General features: G+C 43.4%; 1 long non-coding RNA gene across 5 annotated transcripts in view; it reads left to right on the top strand.

Moving 5' to 3' along the window:
* The window catches only part of LOC147243960 (uncharacterized), a 102,645-nt gene that overhangs the window by 63,452 nt on the left and 23,550 nt on the right, over positions 1 to 15,643 (top strand). For all 5 annotated transcript variants that reach the window (XR_015110403.1, XR_015110399.1, XR_015110400.1 and 2 more), the window contains 2 exons: positions 3,934 to 4,018; positions 5,223 to 5,308. This is a non-coding gene — a long non-coding RNA (uncharacterized LOC147243960). The remainder of the gene's footprint in view (positions 1 to 3,933; positions 4,019 to 5,222; positions 5,309 to 15,643) is intronic.

The raw sequence follows: 15,643 nt of genomic DNA, 5'->3' as shown, positions 1-15,643 counted from the left end.
TGTCAAGAGATGTAAGGCTTGCTGTGGTGGGCCATGAGATGAAGCTGTCAGAAAAAATGCTGTCAGCGCCAACACCCGAGTATCAAGGGCATCTATGTGTCTCCTCCTACTCTGTGCCTGTCCTCTGTTGCCTTGCTTAATTACACTGCATGTATGCTACTACTACTATTGTCAGGAGCTTGACGTGGCTCTACTGTTGGCATGCGGGGAGCCAAGTTTTGACACATTGCCCTGGAGACTGCACTGTTTGATGTGGCAGTGAAGGATTCTGTGCAGAGGCAAGCTAGCTGAGATATAAAAAAGGGGGGGTCGTGTGGCTTCTTTACGATTGAAAATACTTTAAAAACTATTTAAATATTTGTGTTTTATAGCATTTTATGTTTGTATATCAAATTTGTGCACTCCCAGCATGCTTGTGCACACAGCTGCCACATTAGTACCCTTAAATCAAAATATTCTACTTGAGTTTCAGGTTTGAAGCGTCAGTTTATGCTCATGTTTCCTGATCGTGTAATTCTATAAATGCCAAGTTGATGCTACATTCTAAATATATTCTGTACATGATATAAATATGCCACTGCTGTGCACAAATTTGCATCAGCATATGTGGTACGTGAGGGCTGGCAGCGAAGGCATACTTCACACCCCAGATTGACCAGGAAGTAGTTGACAGCTCTCAGTGCCCTGGCCTGCCGCTGATTTCTCCACTTCCTTCCCTGCTAGCCTAGCTTAGCATCAATCACCGCTCTCCACTCACAGCGTTAGTGCAAACCAATTTCCTTAATGCTGATTGCACTGTAAACTAACTCTCCTCACCCGCTCTGGCTCTTGTTCTCTTTTTTTTTGCTCATTCATTCTTGCTTGCTTCATTTCCTTCCACAGCTTCCGCTTGCCTTGACAAAGCAATGATTCAAGCTGCTTGGATGACTGAAAAAGTCTCCCATAGTGATATCATTTTTCAAAATTAGAAATACTGGCTCTCTTTCATGTGTTCCTTTTGCAAAAAAAAAAAAAAAAAAAAGAGACTAATATAGAATCTCTTAAGTAGATCCAGATCTAAAAGATTTTTTTTCCCAGCATAACTTGACTTCTAAATCTATCCGTGTTAAATGAGAAGGGCTCAGCGGCCGAGATGGCAACAGTGAGATGGGATCCCTGCTTCCCGCTGAGGCATGAGAAATTCTTTACATGTTTCTCAAGTTTTGGAGTCACCATCAACACAAGAGGGAGGTTAGCTATTTCTCACCTTCACTGAATCTGTACACCCAGCCTTCATCTGAGGTCAGGGGCTGTGCCAGAGCATGTGCATTTGCATGTGCCTGTGTGTGTGTGTTCTTGGTTCCTCGTAATTCCGTCTCCAAAGTAAAAAGCAGTGAGGTCCCGACGTTTGACAGCCAGGATTCCTCTGACTGTAGCTCCCTGAATGATGACAAGTAAAACAGACTCCGTTTTTTAAATGTCTCCTAATTCTGTTTAATTTATTGCGTTAGCGTCATGTGGAATCTAACCACTAAAATTACAGGATTTTGTCAATGCTGCAAGAATATTTTACCGTGAGAAGAGTCAGGCCAAAACACAGCAGCTATCAACCCGCACCTCATCAATGTCATTCCAGCCAATTATAGGATACAGTGCCAGAATTCTCTGCCACCACAGCATTTAACATGGTGTGGGCTTGTCTTGAGAACTAACATCAGGATTGAAATGAAATGTAATGCTTAGAACAAATATTTTCACATATTGAAGATTACCCGTGTAGTAATTTGACATAATTCCCATTATCTTTAATTGTAACCAGTTCCATGTTCATAATCAAACTGTGTCCTCTAGGGTGGTTCTTAAGGGTCACATTTAAAGAGATTATTGGTTAACATTGAAGAAAATTTGCGTTTAGCTAATTTGTAAACATCATGTTACTTCAAGTTAAGTAAAAATACAATGACTAGTAATTCTTAAACAATTTATCAACATTGTTATGGTTACGCAAGATTTAAAGATTTGAAGGAAGAAGTGAAAAAGGAATGATAAAATGCAGTATTTTGAATGAAAAATCCTATTTAATTGCACAATAGGTATAAGGGTGTGGCTTAAAGTTGATCAGATGACATCTAAATAAATGCGTATGTGACTAAAATACAATTTTAAAAAATCCAGTTTGGAGGAAATCCTTGAGCTAATTCCACTCTGTTGTATTTTGAAGTCTGTATACTTAAGATGCATTTGCATTCTCTTTTTTTTTCTTCTCTTCCTTTTTTTTTTTCAAAAAACTTGCTATCCAGTGGCAGGTCTTTCCCAGTGGAGAGACTGATGAAGTGCAGTGGCCCGGGGGCCCATAGTGAAGTAGTCCCCCGCTGGGACTTCTCTCTGGTCCACTGAGCACTCTACAGCCACACAGGATACATCACTCAATCTGCTACTGGTGCATACACTCATACACACACACACACACACACACACACACACACACACACACACACACAAAACGCTGGACAACATACGGGCTGGACGGCAGAAATCATAGCTGCGCTGACTCTTGTCCTAATGGCTCGTACACAGTGGTTCATGTTTCAGCTTTGCACCGGGGCCCACCACTGACATGCTGCTACATTATGTTAGCCTGTGTTTTATTTGGCTCTGTTTGGTATAGTGTAGTGAAATAGGAAGTGGGGGCGGGGGGGGGGGGGGTAACTGAAGGCCCTGGAGGAGGGCCACTCCAAAACAAACAGTAGGAGGCTGATGCCTGGTGTGCTTTGGTGCTCACAAACTGCTGTGTTATGTGTAGTCCAAGCCACAGATGGAGCAATTTTGTCACTGTTTGTGTGTTTTGTGTGTGTGTGGTGTGATTCTTTTTTTTTTTTTCGTAAGTGTATGTGTGTAATTTCAACAGGTTCAGTTTCTAAAAATCATGAGGGATGTATAGAGTCTCCTTTGTATACTGTGGCTCTGCGTGTAAGTGTTTAGAAAGGGGGGGGGGGGGTCACAAATGCTGCGTGGTGTTGGGTGGCACGCATGTCACATTAGGTTGATGGATGCTTGGGCTCCCAGCGCATGGCCGCTAATATGAGCGCTACTTGTGCAGCCACCGACACTGACTTGTCTGGGACTGCCTGGACTGGCGACATAGTTTGAGAGATTCCAGGAGAAAGCCCCCAATGCATACACATGCTTGTATGCTGACACACACAGGCATGAAGAGTGGGGGTTGGGTTGTCCCTGACAAATTACCCACATCCCCAGCACTCCAGTGTCTCAGCATGGGGGAAACTCCACGGCCCAGTAGGAGGTGGGTGGATAAGTGGAAGGTCAGGAGATTTGAGTGGAGAGGGCACCCAAAAACAACGCTCTCTCTACGTCAGGTATTGAGGAGGAGGAGGAGGAGGAAGGCTGGGCGAGACATACCCTTATTTTAAGTCCCTTCATCCAATCTATCACCACAACCTGTGCTTGTTGGTGCGATGAAACTCAGACGTGAGAAGTGTACGTGCTTATGTGTGCGGGCATGCATGTGCAGAGCAGCAAAGGACGCCATCCCTGACTGCTGGGAGAGGATTAGATGTCTGGAATGCAAGACACTCCTTGACCCCAGTGTGACCTTTGAGACTAAATCCCTTACCCATATCTGTCCCTCATGGGTCATGATCCAATTGGTCGCCCTTTAGAACGCTGACCTCTTATGCACCTCAGTCTGCTTGAAACATCTCCATTCACTGGCACTGAGGCCTTAGCAGTGAGGATAACAACTGGAAAAGGATTCTGGCAGTAGAAGAATTCCTCTGGGTCCATTTTCAAAGCTGAAACTCTGAGGCATTTTTATTAATGCAGGGCCCTACTTAAGGAAATCAGAAAATATCTATATCACTCTTGTTCTGCCTTTCAAGTGTCCATGTACACCTAAAACATAAATGAAGTATTTCCCTTTCTCCTCTTTTGAAGGCCTGTACGCCTTTCCATTTGCGAGCGTGTCGACCAAGAGTGACGTTAATGGAGGTGGAGAGGAACGAACACATCAGAACGGCGGGTGAGTGGCAGTGACACTGAGCAGCAGCAAAGAGCTGGGTGGCAGGCAATCAGAGAGCCTCTCTTTCTCTTTCACTTCAGTCCCACATGACATGGCTGACTTGAGCGATGAGAGACAGATGGGTGCACCACTTGCTACTGAGGCCCCTTGAATAAAATATCACACTTCTGATTAATTCATATTTCATCTGCATAGAGAAGAGCATTATTGTTTTTTTAGATGCTGTTCAGATGCTGCCTATTGTTGATCCGTGTTCATTCATGCCATTGTCCATTCTCCTTTGAATAAATACACTTTAGAGGGAAAAGCTCACTCAAGTGCTTATCATTTGATCGTTTGGGTAAGTTATGGAATTGCAGTCCCGTAGTTTGTAGATAATTAATAAAAAATAATGATTTGTGTTATTTTTTTTATTCCTGGGCTTCTAATTCCTTTTTGAGGCCGCTTAGACTTTTCAGTCACGATCTGCCACCATACCTTTCCTTCTGTCCTGTCAGTGTTTTGTGTATTTTTCTGCCATAACATTTTTATCATGGGTTTGTAGCTCACTGTCCTGTCATGTGTGATGATAACAAAAGGCATTTTTTTGTTTCAGCTGGCATGACTAATACGAAATTTGATACCATACAAATTTGAAAAAACAAGAATGGTAAAGAAATGGCGGGTTTTTGCTGGAATGAAAACACAAACACATGAGGGCAATATTTGTGGAGGGAGAAAATTCTACACACGAGCTATTGTTCACATCAGGGCCACTTGCAGATGGTCGTCCTGGCTCCACATTAGTTAATTCAGGCTTGAACCGGTGCTAATGTCAGGGTCATCTGGAGTCAAATGAATATCTAATCTAATTGGCACGATGGCAGAGGGAGGACAGGATGCAGATTTTTTTTTTTTTGAGGGGAGGCGGGGGGGGGGTGGTTAACAGTAAAGAAATAATAAAACTGGTAAATAACCAATAATTTTGTTAAGGATTTAACATGTGTGCTGGCTAAGGCCTTGCTATCAAACACACACAACTATTCTAGTATTTCTTTTAGGTTTCTGGCCTATTTTTTGCTAAAGTTTTCAAACAAGTCTTATAAGACCAATCAGAACATGTAGACTTTGCTCTGTTTTGTCTTGTTCATGTGTGTAAATGAACACACACGTTTGCAGTGTCTCCGGTGTAAAGCTGCCTCTCCGATGTGCATCTGTCTCACAGGGGCAAATAAGCAGCTGTGAGGAGCCTGGAAGGTCCCCCAACTCTGCCCCTCACCTGTGTCACATCTGCCTGCCAGTGCCATCAAGGTGCGTCAATCTTCCACTCTGGCATCTCTACCTGTGGCACTACGCTGCACCTCGCTGGCTTGCACGCTTTTCACCCTCCCCCACCATTTCCACCTCTCCTTCCTTAAGGCATCTGTCACTCACCTGTCATTTCTTTCATCAACTCCTGCCTTCCTTCGCCTCTCTTGCACATACGAGCCTCGGCAAAGGCGGGAAGGGAACCATCGGAGCGAAAATGGTGACCATTTTGTCCCAGTTTAGCTGGCTGCTGAGGGTGACACATCAGTTAGGTGTTGACTGACAGTAGCATCACGCTCAAAACATCCCTCCGCAAAGACAGGGAAGTTTGAACAAGTTTCATGCACTTACCCTTCGTATGATAGCATAGAATAACCTGCCAGAATAAAACGATTGTCCTGCGGTTTTCGGGATGAATTTAAACTCAACGTTTATGAAAGAAAAATACATTTTGGACAAAATTTCTCTCAAGAACAAAGAATGTAAGGTAGAAGGCAGGCTGGGCTTTAAGCCATGTCACGACTGTAATGTTTTATGTCGAAATCAAACCCTAAACATTTTTTAAGCTCTCTCAGTAAATTCTTTGTATCCAACAGAAACAGAACCCAGTTCAGAAGATGATGGGTCATAATGCTACTTGTTTTTGCAGGCATGTTTCTTCCACATGACCCTCTCACAGTGAGACACATATATTTACGTCTCTTCTTATCTCGTGCACAATTTGCACATTTACACCATTGGGTATATCCTCTTAAGGCAATGCGCACATTTCTGCTCACACCCCTGGCAGCTGAAAATGAACACCTTATTTTTCTGCAACCCATTGGAGGCCTAAAGGATCTTTGACCTCTCTGTCTACACCGAGGGAAATGATCAAAGCAACGCACCTCTTCAGGGGTTAAAAACATCACCAGCGACAAATTTGCCTTCACTCAGCATACCACACAAGTCAATTGAAAACCAGCAACAAGCTTGTTCAAATTCCAATTCTCGTGCTGTGTATGGAAAGACCTCACAGGTGAATTCATGAATGAGAGGTTTTACTGGAGACCAGCATACTTTCAGGCACAGCAGCCGAGGGGGTGGTTACATCCTAACGTATGATTTAATTTAAAGGAGAGAAAGTGTTGTTTTCTTGTTTTCGTAGAGTCTCCGCAGAGCACTAGAAATGTCATATGAGCTGTGGAGAGGCTATTGCAGCTATCAGTGGCTCCTACAGACCTATCGTAAGTACTGCCTGAAATATTGCACAAATAACGATCAAAGCAGCTCCGAGCACTGGCTGGGCCCAGACAGTAAATCCAGCCTGGTGAGGGCCAGACAGTGATTTTGTTTCACATTTCCGCCCAAGACACAGGCACATGCAAGGAAGAAAAAAATAGAATAGATCAAAAAAAAGAAAAAAGAAAGAGCCTTTGGCTGTGGCCCAAACTCCAGCCATATCAGTTAGGCTTTACTGCCACGTGGCATATGGTACAAGACAAACTGTCAGCGTTTTCCCCTCCTGTCTGTGCTTACTTAGAGATGACAGGAGCAAGAGCACGTTCGTGTCCCAGCAGCAGGCATCAGGCAGGCTTAGCGGTGATTTGGGGGGAAAAGGGGAGAAAGGCAAGCATCTTGCTGTGGCGAGCGGTGATGCGTCTGCATGGCTGGGCGTGGGGGGCTTCACAGTAGCTGCGGGGGACAGCACAGTGGCTGCGATTGTGAGGAAACTGCAAATTGATCAAATTGTGGAGGCAAGACTTTGGGCCTATTATCTGGGTCATGTCAATGTCTCTCTGGTCTCCATTTGGTCATAAGGGCAAATAGAGTTTGTGTATGTTAGTGTGTGAAGAATCTAAGCTTTATGAAACAAAACAGAATTTCTGTACAAGTGAGCCGCCAGTCAAAACTCCATACACGTGTTGTTTACACGATGCCTCGGCAACAAACAGGTCCAACAAACACAGCCTCCATTTGCACCAGAGTGATACCTCCCAACACTTGGTTGTGAAAGTGAATCAAAGTTTAAATCCTGCAGATTACCAGTCTTTAAGCAAATCCTATCATTATTTACTAACTTTGACTAACTAGCTTTCGTGGCTGGAAACAGAAACTATTCTGGAGTCAAGTCAAGTTTTTCCTCATATGCAATCTGACATCCACGAGTCATATTGTTCCCCTATCAGCAGTGATCACAGAGCCAAACCTCGATCAGACTTGACTTGAGCAGAGCATATCGTGGCTATTAGCCTAGCATGGTGCGTGATCTCCATCTTGACTCGTTGCTGAGGGTGCTGTGCTGTGCGGGGACACATGAGGCAGGACGTCGTCGTCACTTGTCACCATGCTTCTGTCATAGTCCATGGAGTTTCAATCGCTCCCTCGGGTCCCTTGTCACTCCTCCTGGCTGCAAACAGCTGGTAACCAGAGCCAGTGCCATGCTAGTTTATACAAGGGTTTTATGGTGCATGCTGGTATGAAATCCAGCTATGGAAAAAGCTAATACGTGTTACAATTTTTTCACTTATTAGATTTTTGCATGCATATTTGCCTCTCCAGCTCTTACCCGCTAATGTCAAACAGGCTTGATAAAAGCCGCTCCTGAGGCCAGCAACCAAACATCCCAATTCCTTGTAAATCAGCAGTGCTGATATTAGCTGTTGAAGGCTAAATGGCCATTATGGATCTTCAACACTCATGACATGTTGTGACCTGCCTCCTTTGGTGAGGTATGTGGCGCTGTGTGTGGGAAACACATACACACAACACGCATAGCCGCTCACTGCTCTGTGTGTGGGCTGTGTTTGCCACCACTTAGTGACAGGTCAGACTCCCATGGTGTGATCAAACAGCAGCCACAACTCTCTAGAGTTCCCACAACACTCCGCCTGGTGGAGATTGGACAATAAAAATAAGAGTGGTGGGCTTTCATCACAAGCTTTACCAAAGCCCAGGCCTATCCATGCTCACTCATTTGACCTAAATTTGTCAAGATTAGTCGAGAAATGTAAACTATGCTTTATAATGCGCTCTGGAGTGGCGACAGAGAGTGTGTACTGCTGAAATCAACAGTAGATAAAGTATTTTTTTGTTTGTTTTGTTTTGTTTTGTTTTACAGCTTTGGCCTTGTTTTCATAGTTAGGGCCTGAGCCTGAAGGTACTTCAGGCGAAGACCCTGTTATGTTTGCTCGTTTAAACTGTCCTTTCTAGTGTGTAGTCTATGCTCAAGATCAAAGTTGAATGATTTCATCTGGAAGTTTTGATAAAAATGTTATATAAATCAGATAGGTTTATAAAATCTGAGTTATTTATCTGCTTTTTAGCAATATTGCTGCATTTTTAGATGTCAGGAAGAGTGATGCTATATCACTGGGCTGTGAATAAAACTGCAACATTGAACTATTGCAGCTTGATACTTGGATTCCAGTGACAATATTACCATTTACAAACAGTGAACAGATTGATTCTGGTTTCGGGCAAACAGTGCTGATTAGCTTTATAAAACTTCAGGCTAAACAGGCTGACAACCAGTCAGCCAAGAGGTATTATATCGAGGAGGGGGTCCTATCTGCAGAGCTATCAGCCCCAGCCCCTGAACCTCCACTAATGGAATTGTCCTCCACCCCAGGCTGTGTACTACTATAGATCTGTGGGATAGTCTCACTCCAGTGGGAGAGCCCAGTGATTTAATAACTGGCCGCTTTCTGACTCACTTACAACACAACAACATCAACACAGGAGAGTTCAGATTTAACAGAGGCTTCCTGTGGAAATTGGATGTGCAATTTGTGTGTGAAGGTGTGACAAGTGTTTGATGCTGTCCTACAATTTCAGCTGATGTGTAACAAAATAAAGAGGTATCTGTGAATAGTTGAAAGGGAGAGAAAAAAATAATTCAGATATCTTAACATCTATGTATAATCCACTGTCCGTGTTCATATGACTTTTATATAATGCATTCCTGTTGAATAGTTACTCTTTGTGTTCAGCTGACTGTAACTACCAAACAATATTGCTATTTAATTCTGTCCACTTGGAATTGATTGTTACACCATAGGGTGCAACACTTGAAAGTTGTTTCTTTATCATTGAGTTAAATAGGCTGCTTTTGTTTTAAGAAGGAGCAGAAGTCTTTCAATGACTCCAACAGAGCTACATTTCTGGACCGTGTATAGACCAGCTTTATTAAATCAGCGGTGTGAAAGATTTGGGCTGTCGAGTTTAGAATAAATTACTAAAAAAAAAAAAAATTCCACTCACTTCAAGTTATGAGTACAGTATCATATTAGTTTTAGTGGCTTCACACTAAATGGTAATTCTGCCCGTATAAGTGGAGCTCCTACAGAGGCATACCGCTGCAGTATCTGTGTGGGCTGGGCTGGCGGGCAGCCGATGGGCCCCTGGCTCCATATTATGAGCTCCTGGACCGTGGCGCTATTACATCGACACACACCTAATGAAGTTATAGCAGGGCTGGGGCTATAGGGCAACGGCTCCCAGTAGATTGCTGGATCGAGGCCTGCCATGGCCCACACACACAGAATCACACACTCATTCACACACACTCGTTCGGTGGACAGTAAGGGTGTGTGTAGCCCTAAACTAGTATGTGATGTATGGCACAAGAATCTCTCATCCCTCAAACTGGCCCTGGTCTCCCGCCATCCCCTCCATCAGGGAGATGGGCTAGACTGATGCCTTATCTGTTGTCTACTGGGTGGCTAGCAAGAGTCTCACTGTCTCTGTCCTGGTAAACACACATAACGTTCCCTTGACCACCCTGGAGCACTCGTTGGCTAACTCTTAAAAAGCCCAGGCAATGCAATTATCTTTTATGACCTGCCAGAAAATACTGGCTGTGGGGAGGCGAGGTCCACATTCAGGCCCTACAGAGGAGGGTCATAAGTTGTCACCTGAGTCATTCGGCCCGTTAGAACCGAACAACAAATTTAAGCGAGGTTTTAAACAAAACTTTACTTCAACACTCTTCTGTTTCTACTCTTCCACCATCCAGCCTTTATAACTTTCAGTCTCACCTTTTCAACATTTGTTTTTGATCAATGGAGAATCCTTTGAGTTCACTGGCAGTGACTCTGTAGACTTCAAGCTGACAAAGATCTCTTCATTCACTGTTGTTTGACAAAATCCACGCTTCCTGTCACATTTGATTGATAAATAGGAGTTCAAATTCTCTTTATTATGCGGGCATGCAGTTTTGATCTGTATCGACAAGAATCATGTGATTCAAAGTCCAAAAAAAATTCCAAAAAAGGCATGATTCTTGTGTCTTTCTGTTCAAACAGTCTCTAACCTTGAACTTTCACCCGAGAGTATTAGGTGGCCTATCAGATATATGAAGGTAGAGTTGATTCTGATTATTACCTGCATTTTTCTCATCCATCATCCATTTGACCAAAATGTCAAGCAGCCACACGAGGCCTCCAGCCCCTCCAGTTCCTTCATTGCCTAGTGTGGAGACGATTGTCTCTGCTGTAAGAGAGGCGTGTCAAGCATCAGCATTGTAAATCAGTACACTGGCTTAGTCGTTATATACAGCCTTTACCTCCCCTAACTGGTGTACAGGGGCAGGAGCAGGAGGAAACCTACAAGAATGTCAGCTATCAATTCCTGAAGCCTTCCCTCCTGCTCATCTCATTAAAGGGCAGATAGATGGACCTGCTGGCTCCAGCACGTCCATCAGGAAAGGTCCATCAGGAAGCTACACAGACAGGAAGTTGAGTCTGCTGAACATACCTTTGAAGGAGCAGGCAAGATAAGATGGGAAAGATTTAGATTTTAGACTTGATGATTTTTCAGTTTTACAGCATTTGTATCAGGTTTCCTACCTGCTTAAAGTGGCCACTTTTCTTTTTTATCTATCTTCCGCCTGTTCCAGTATGTCCACCTTCTCATATGGTCCATATGTTGATACGACCTCTTAGGGCCTTGTAGGGCTTCCCCCTGAAAGCTGATTGTTTGAACTATCAGTTGTGAAACCTCTGAGTCGATATATATATTCTTTAAATGGAGCTCAGAGTGTTCTCTTCAGAAAAACAGGAGCGGAATACTGCTGTTGTTGGACTACTGCAGTTTTTGTGCGTTGTTAGCATCTTTTACGTGATAATGTAGGTGTTTATCCCTCTAATCTGTGGTCTTTTATCTGGTTAAGCCAGTAAATACCAACCTAACATTACGCAAATAGTTTTATCATCATGAATCTAAGTAGACTTTTAAGAGTTGGGTACATCATTACAGTGCCTTAACCTCAGCGATTCAATATAAGTCAGAATACACAGGGGTGTTTATATTTATTCTGTCCCCCTCATAGCACTAATGGCTATTTCCGTGTTTCTAAAAAATAAAAGCACCATCCGTTGAAACTGTAGCTATCCGTAGCACAGTCAAGCTCTTGCCCCACACAACTAACATGGCGAGTACAGCTACGCTAAATGATTCCAATGCTAATTTCCTAAAACTGCCATCATTATATTACACACTGCCTAATGCATTTCATACTGACATATGAACTGAATTCTTCCAGTTAGCAGCAGCCTTGACAGTCCATGGCAACCCAATGTAGGTGGCACATACAGTAAATAAATGAATCGAAACTTTGGATATTTGCTGAGGATGTTAGTCTGGCATATTAAGTAATTTTTTTGGCAGACAAAGGAAGCGGTATTCAGTTGGATTTCTCACATTGAATATTTGGTAAAGACATCATGGTTATGTTCCCTTGTACATTCACTAGTCCCTCTTTGAAAGGGGGCAAAACAGTGTAGGCCTTCTATCTTCAAACATGCTTGAATATATGTTTTCCACTTATTCATGTAACAAAAGGACTTCCCTCATACATTAAACAACATACTCATGTTTGATAAATGTCAGTATTTGTGTTAATATATGACAATACAGCACTCACTCCACAAATGCTGCTCTGTTATTGTACAGTAGTCTATTGTGTTTATCATGGTCATGATCAGCAAATGCTCCCCTGACCTTTTGTTGCTGTCCACTGGCAACAATCTTTCCAGATAATATCCCAGATATCAGGAAAGCTGGGGCTTTCACTGAAGGACCCTCATTGTAGTGATGTGTGCATATGGAGGCCGTACGACCGCAGGGGAGAGCCGGGTGCCTGTGTTGGTGTATCGTATGGGACAGGCGGTGTCACACCAGGGCCCTCACAGGCCTACTGATCGTCCCTGTAGAGAATAAAGATAAGGGGAAGGTCTGGATCCGACGTGTCCCCAGGCCCCAAGTACAACTGGGGAGTCTGCCTGCAGTAGCTGGTGTGCCTGTTTACCATCTTACCAGGGCTCCCCACAGTCGGCGGCAGCGCCCTTCTGCACGGACTAGAAATGTCTTGTGAGTATGGGCAAACACGCTCTGAAGACAAGAATATGGAAGCTGACAGAAATAAACGCGGGTTGGGGGAGAGGCGAGAGGCAAAGAGGGAAAGGGAGATGCAGCGAGCGACGGGGGTCCCAAAGTGCTGAAGAGATTGTGCTGGCATGGTGGCCAGAGGCCTTTCAGCTGAGTGGGCACCACTACCTCTCTTTTCTCCCTCTGAGGAGCTGCGTGCTGGTGCTCAAATGCTGGGAAGTGTGTTTGACGCACAGACACTGAGACATTCACACACACATGCGCACAGTCAGACACCATTGTGGCCTCGCTGGCTCTGTGCGGCAGTGTCTGAGTTTATGTTTGCATGATTTGTGGACTTTATATCACAGACACGTGTATGTCTGTATGTATGTAAGTGTGTGTGTGTGTGTGTGTGTATATGTGTATATATACATATATATATATATAAATATATATATACATACACACACACACACACACACAGAGCATCTGACAGATGAGTGGTTACATTGGACAAACTGTACACGATAAATTACAGCCATATAAGTAAAGCTAAATAAGCGCTCTACTTATGTCTCAGTCTCTCCTTCGCCCCAGCTGGTCGAGGCGGATGGCCGCCCACTGAGTGCTCCTGTTTGTCTCTACTTTGTTTTTTCATCTCGTCTGTCACCAAGAAGTTAGACAAATGTTGCGTGTCAATGAATGTATGGTTCTAGACCTGCTCTTTTCATAAAATGTTGTGATTTCTATTGTAAATTGTGCTCTGTAAGTAAAGCATTTTATTAAATGATAAACATACTGGCACAGAGAGAGAGAGAGAGAGAGAGAGAGAGAGAGAGAGAGAGTGAACATAACACTTCCATAGTTTAAGTTTGAAAGTTAAATCCTAAATGGATATGTAAAGTTAATCCATCTAATACAATCCAACTTTATTTATAAAACACATTTAAAACAGCTGTTGACCAAGTGCTGCACAGTCAAAAACAACAAGCAAAGCAACACACTAAAACAAAGTTAAGACTACATATTAGAGGGGGCCTGTCTTAATTTGCAGCACTGTAAGATGTTTTGAATTATTGGTGGAAATGGAAGCGCTTCAAGCCAAAGAAATGTCAACACATCCTGGATTAACCAGTTTCCTTTCCCCACCAGGAAATCCATTCCAGTGGCATGGCTCATTCTCAAGGAATTAAGAAGTTCATTCCAATTCTCAACAATTTTGTCTTTTGTTTTATTTTCTCTTTAACTCATTCCTTATCCCTTCTTTCTACATCTAAGGCACAAGTCAACTGAGGAAGAGAGGGCATTTAGCTGAAGGAGGAGATGATATGGAGAGGCAAAGATAAGAGCTGAGAAGTTAAAGTCTTGATGATAATTCACACATGCATAACCTCATAATCTGATTACTCCTAATTATTTTCTTTATTTTCTTAACTGATATTGACCCTCTCATTTTCCATCTCTTTACCTCACATTTTTGGCGCTCTCTCTCATTCCTGCACCCTGATTTTTCTTTCCGACCTCTCATCCTCATATTTTGGGGGATAGTGGAGCAGGACAGAGGTTTGGGGCTGGGGTTAGGGAGAGTGTAGTGGCGCCGATGCAGTAAAGCGATTCTGATTTGTGCCCACAGCCATCAGCGTCACTCTGCTTGGCTTGTCAGTCTGCAGGAGCATCAAAGCACGCTGTCCGGGACTGCTGTCACTAACAGTAATAGATATCATTTCAAAACCATTGGTCCTGCCCGTTGTGTCTGGCTCATGCCACTGGCTGGGGCCCACCTTGGCCATGGTTGGATGGGCCTACTCCATATGCGGCACACAGGGGCCCCGGCGCCGGGCTTAACTGTTGGGTCACGGTCTGATATGTAGAGATTCATGGATGGTTAACTCAGTGAATGTGTTGATACGGTCAGAGCGAGTGACTGGTTAAGATATGGTCAGCCTGTCATATGAGGTAGGTTTACATGCGTGGAGAAGATTTTGGTAATTCAAGTCTGATATGGTTCATGTCGAATTTGAAGGGGTCGTATTTGAACAAGCCATCACGTGGAGGTGTCATCACACGAACACACACGCACACACTGTCACATTGTCCTGCTTCACCAATCAGAGTCTCTGTGCAGCCTCTAATGGCCATTAACTACCCAGCCGGTGGTGCAAAGAATCTGACATCACAAATGTCACCCTGCATTAAGCCTACATTACATCAAGACTTGCTCCAAGATAGCGAGGCTCTCTGGGCCCTGTGTGCATGTGTTTGTGTGTCTCTGTGTTTGTGCGTATGTGTGCACTTTTGTATCGGCGAGTTTGAACAAGTGTGTGTGTGTTGACATGCTCGTGTATGTATATGTGCAGGCATGTTCAGGCTCAGCAGATGTATGTATTGCTCGGCGCTACTTTTGTGTGTCATCAAACCTACATGCTTCTTCAATCTACCGTTTCTGATTCAGTAAATTGTGTTGGTTATGCACAGCTGTCAAGTTCAAGCAATCATTATATATATTCCAGATAGCAAAAACATGATCTGAGCTGATTTGTATGACTGGCCTTGATGGACAGCTCTTTATACAAGCGAAGAACCAACATAATCTATAACATTTATTTGCAATGCTGTTATAAAGTCTACTATAGACTAGCACATGAACTAGGACATTTGCAGGGAGACAATATGCCACAAGCAAATAACAAGGTCATTCCTTGGGTCAGCCAACATTAGAATTATTGAGGTACTTGTGTTTGTTTTGTATGCAGTGTATTATGGTGCTGGATCATACACATACACATACACAAAAACATCTTTCCTCATATTAACATCATATGTTGCCTATTTGTTTGTTTTGATCATCTTTGGAGTCCTAGATGTATGGCAGGAGGTCGTGGGTGTAGAAGTACCATATTTGAAAATTACTTGGCTGATATTGGTTGAGAAAAATACATAGAATATGTCAGTTTTGCAGAGAGGTGTTGTTGTTGAAGTGTATCCTTG

The sequence above is a fragment of the Aulostomus chinensis genome, chromosome 19 (genome assembly GCF_037954235.1).
Source record: "Aulostomus chinensis isolate RoL2024-O1b breed Wild chromosome 19, RoL_Achi_v1.0, whole genome shotgun sequence".
NCBI lineage: Eukaryota > Metazoa > Chordata > Actinopteri > Syngnathiformes > Aulostomidae > Aulostomus > Aulostomus chinensis.
The sequence above is the reverse complement of the archived record's forward strand: the minus strand, read 5'-3'. Positions and strand labels throughout refer to the sequence as shown.